The sequence below is a fragment of the Carex rostrata genome, chromosome 2 (genome assembly GCF_964058835.1).
Source record: "Carex rostrata chromosome 2, lpCarRost1.2, whole genome shotgun sequence".
Classification (NCBI taxonomy): Eukaryota; Viridiplantae; Streptophyta; class Magnoliopsida; order Poales; family Cyperaceae; genus Carex; species Carex rostrata.
Window position 1 is genome coordinate 425,001 of NC_135919.1, and position 5,000 is coordinate 430,000.

Genomic DNA, 5,000 nt, shown 5'->3' on the forward strand with positions numbered 1-5,000 from the left:
TGAACCGTGTTTCGCCGGCTTTACGGCTGGGGATTTCAACCCGCTCGGTCTCTGCGGGGCGCCTCCACGCTTAGGCGCCCCGCTCAACCGTGTTTCGCCGCCTTTACGGCTGGGGATTTCAACCCTTGCGGCTACCCGCATCGGTCTTACGGGCGCCTCCACGCTTAGACGCCCTGCCCGATCGTGTTTCGCCGGCTTTACGGCTGGGGATTTCAACCCGCATCGGTCTCTGCGGGGCGCCTCCACGCTTAGGCACCCCGCTCAACCGTGTTTCGCCGGCTTTACGGCTGGGGATTTCAACCCGCTCGGTCACTGCGGGGCGCCTCCACGCTTAGGCGCCCCGCTCAACCGTGTTTCGCCGGCTTTACGGCTGGGGATTTCAACCCGCGCGGCTACCCGCATCGGTCTTACGGGCGCCTCCACGCTTAGACGCCCTGCCCGAACGTGTTTCGCCGGCTTTACGGCTGGGGATTTCAACCCGCTCGGTCTCTACGGGGCGCCTCCACGCTTAGGCTCCCCAATGAACCGTGTTTCGCCGGCTTTACGGCTGGGGATTTCAACCCGCGCGGCTACCCGCATCGGTCTTACGGGCGAAACTCCACGCGGAGTCGCCCTGCCCGAACGTGTTTCGCCGGCTTTACGGCTGGGGATTTCAACCCGCTCGGTCTCTGCGGGGCGCCTCCACGCTTAGGCGCCCCGCTCAACCGTGTTTCACCGGCTTTACGGCTGGGGATTTCAACCCGCTCGGTCACTGCAGGGTGCCTCCACGCTTAGGCGCCCCGCTCAACCGTGTTTCGCCGGCTTTACGGCTGGGGATTTCAACCCGCACGGCTACCCGCATCGGTCTTACGGGCGCCTCCACGCTTAGACGCCCTGCCCGAACGTGTTTCGCCGGCTTTACGGCTGGGGATTTCAACCCGCTCGGTCTCTGCGGGGCGCCTCCACGCTTAGGCGCCCCAATGAACCGTGTTTCGCCGGCTTGGCATGTACATGAGGGGCTGCCTCTTCCAAAAATCCTTCCCCCCTATAGGGGAATATGCATTTTGGGTCTCCAGCCACGCCCAGGGTTACCACCCCCTGGAAATCCCCCAGGTTTACCCCCCATTTTATGTGGATGCATAGATTCAGACCGCCCTGCTCCACCGCTTTTGGCCATTTTTGCCCAACGTTAGCCGCTTCGGCGTGCCGCTGGACTGTTTTCGGGCCTTTTTCACCGACGCTTGGCCGTATCCGCTTAGTTTTCCCCAACGCGTGGCCGCATCCGCTTAGTTTTCCCCCGCTGGACTGTTTTCGGGTCACTTTTGCCCAACGTTAGCGGCTTCCGCTTGCCGCTGGGCTGTTTTCGGGCCATTTTTCCCCCACACTTGGCCGTATCCGCTTAGTTTTCCCCAACGCGTGGCCGCATCCGCTTAGTTTTCCCCCGCTGAACTGTTTTCGGGTCACTTTTGCCCAACGTTAGCCGCTTCCGCTTGCCGCTGGGCTGTTTTCGAGCCATTTTTCCCCAACACTTGGCCGTATCCGCTTAGTTTTCCCCAACGCGTGGCCGCATCCGCTTAGTTTTCCCCCGCTGAACTGTTTTCGGGTCAGTTTTGCCCAACGTTAGCCGCTACCGCTTGCCGCTGGACTGTTTTCGGGCCAATTTCCACCGACTCTTGGCCGTATCCGCTTAGTTTTCCCCAACGCGTGGCCGCATCCGCTTAGTTTTCCCCCGCTGAACTGTTTTCGGGTCAGTTTTGCCCAACGTTAGCCGCTACCGCTTGCCGCTGGACTGTTTTCGGGCCAATTTCCACCGACTCTTGGCCGTATCCGCTTAGTTTTCCCCAACGCGTGGCCGCATCCGCTTAGTTTCCCCCCGCTGAACTGTTTTCGGGTCAGTTTTGCCCAACGTTAGCCGCTTCCGCTTGCCGCTGGACTGTTTTCGGGCCAATTTCCACCGACTCTTGGCCGTATCCGCTTAGTTTTCCCCAACGCGTGGCCGCATCCGCTTAGTTTTCCCCCGCTGAACTGTTTTCGGGTCACTTTTGCCCAACGTTAGCCGCTTCCGCTTGCCGCTGGGCTGTTTTCGGGCCAATTTCCACCGACACTTGGCCGCATCCGCTTAGTTTTCCCCAACGCGTGGCCGCATCCGCTTAGTTTTCCCCCGCTTAACTGTTTTCGGGTCACTTTTCCCCAACGTTAGCCGCTTCCGCTTGCCGCTGGGCTGTTTTCGGGCCATTTTTCCCCAACACTTGGCCGTATCCGCTTAGTTTTCCCCAACGCGTGGCCGCATCCGCTTAGTTTTCCCCCGCTGAACTGTTTTCGGGTCACTTTTGCCCAACGTTAGCCGCTTCCGCTTGCCGCTGGACTGTTTTCGGGCCAATTTCCACCGACTCTGGGCCGGATCCGCTTAGTTTTCCCCAACGCTTGGCTGCATCCGCTTAATTTTCCCCAGCTGAACTGTTTTCGGGTCACTTTGTCCCAACGTTAGCCGTTTCCGCTTGCCGCTGGACTGTTTTCGGGCCATTTTCCACCGACTCTTGGCCGTATCCGCTTGGTTTTCCCCAACGCTTGGCTGCTTCCGCTTAATTTCCCCCAGCTGAACTGTTTTCGGGTCACTTTTGCCCAACGTTAGCCGTTTCCGCTTGCCGCTGGACTGTTTTCGGGCCATTTTTCACCGACACTTGGCCGTATCCGCTTAGTTTTCGCCAACAATTGGCTGCATCCGCTTAATTTTCCAAGCTATACTGCTTTCGGGTCAGTTTTGCCCAACGTTAGCCGCTTCCGCTTGCCGCTGGGCTGTTTTCGGGCCATTTTCCACCCACGCTGGCACCGACGGGGCCATGTACACCCACGCGCGTGTACATGAGGGGGCACCCATTTTTGAAAACCTTGCCCCCCTATAGGGGAATATGCATTTTGAGGCTCTAGCCACGCCCAGGGTTACCACCCCCTGAAAATCCCCCAAGTCAAAATCACCCATGTAAAATATTCAAAAAAATCTCAAAAAATCACAAAAAATTTATAAAATCAAATAAATTCAAAAAAAAAAAAAAAATTTCAAAAATTCAAAAAAAATTCAAAAAATTCAAAAAAATTCAAAAAAATTCAAAAATTTCAAAAATTCAAAAAAAGTCCAAAAACCCAAAAAAACTTCAAAAATTTCAAAAATTCAAAAAAATTTCAAAAAAAATTTCAAAAATTTGCCCCGCTGAACTGTTTTCGGGTCACTTTTGCCCAACGTTAGCCGCTTCCGCTTGCCGCTGGACTGTTTTCGGGCCAATTTCCACAGACTCTTGGCCGTATCCGCTTAGTTTTCCCCAACGCGTGGCCGCATCCGCTTAGTTTTCCCCCGCTGAACTGTTTTCGGGTCACTTTTGCCCAACGTTAGCCGCTTCCGCTTGCCGCTGGGCTGTTTTCGGGCCAATTTCCACCGACACTTGGCCGCATCCGCTTAGTTTTCCCCAACGCGTGCCCGCATCCGCTTAGTTTTCCCCCGCTTAACTGTTTTCGGGTCACTTTTCCCCAACGTTAGCCGCTTCCGCTTGCCGCTGGGCTGTTTTCGGGCCATTTTTCCCCAACACTTGGCCGTATCCGCTTAGTTTTCCCCAACGCGTGGCCGCATCCGCTTAGTTTTCCCCCGCTGAACTGTTTTCGGGTCACTTTTGCCCAACGTTAGCCGCTTCCGCTTGCCGCTGGACTGTTTTCGGGCCAATTTCCACCGACTCTGGGCCGGATCCGCTTAGTTTTCCCCAACGCTTGGCTGCATCCGCTTAATTTTCCCCAGCTGAACTGTTTTCGGGTCACTTTGTCCCAATGTTAGCCGTTTCCGCTTGCTGCTGGACTGTTTTCGGGCCATTTTCCACCGACTCTTGGCCGTATCCGCTTGGTTTTGCCCAACGCTTGGCTGCTTCCGCTTAATTTCCCCCAGCTGAACTGTTTTCGGGTCACTTTTGCCCAACGTTAGCCGTTTCCGCTTGCCGCTGGACTGTTTTCGGGCCATTTTTCACCGTCACTTGGCCGTATCCGCTTAGTTTTCGCCAACAATTGGCTGCATCCGCTTAATTTTCCAAGCTATACTGCTTTCGGGTCAGTTTTGCCCAACGTTAGCCGCTTCCGCTTGCCGCTGGGCTGTTTTCGGGCCATTTTCCACCCACGCTGGCACCGACGGGGCCATGTACACCCACGCGCGTGTACATGAGGGGGCACCCATTTTTGAAAACCTTGCCCCCCTATAGGGGAATATGCATTTTGAGGCTCTAGCCACGCCCAGGGTTACCACCCCCTGAAAATCCCCCAAGTCGAAATCACCCATGTAAAATATTCAAAAAAATCTCAAAAAATCACAAAAAATTTATAAAATCAAATAAATTCAAAAAAAATTCAAAAATTCAAAAAAAATTCAAAAAATTCAAAAAAATTCAAAAAAATTCAAAAAATTCAAAAATTCAAAAAAAGTCCAAAAACCCAAAAAAACTTCAAAAATTTCAAAAATTCAAAAAAATTTCAAAATTTCAAAAAAAATTTCAAAAATTTGCCCCGCTGAACTGTTTTCGGGTGACTTTTGCCCAACGTTAGCCGCTTCCGCTTGCCGCTGGACTGTTTTCGGGCCTATTTCCACCGACTCTTGGCCGTATCCGCTTAGTTTTCCCCAACGCGTGGCCGCATCCGCTTAGTTTTCCCCCGCTTAACTGTTTTCGGGTCACTTTTCCACAACGTTAGCCGCTTCCGCTTGCCGCTGGGCTGTTTTCGGGCCAATTTCCACCGACTCTTGGCCGGATCCGCTTAATTTTCCCCAACGCGTGGCCGCATCCGCTTAGTTTTCCCCCGCTGAACTGTTTTCGGGTCACTTTTTCCCAACGTTAGCCGCTTCCGCTTGCCGCTGGACTGTTTTCGGGCCAATTTCCACCGACTCTGGGCCAGATCCGCTTTGTTTTCCCCAACGCGTGGCCGCATCCGCTTAGTTTTCCCCCGCTTAACTGTTTTCGTGTCACTTTTCCCCAACGTTAGCCGCTTCCGCTTGC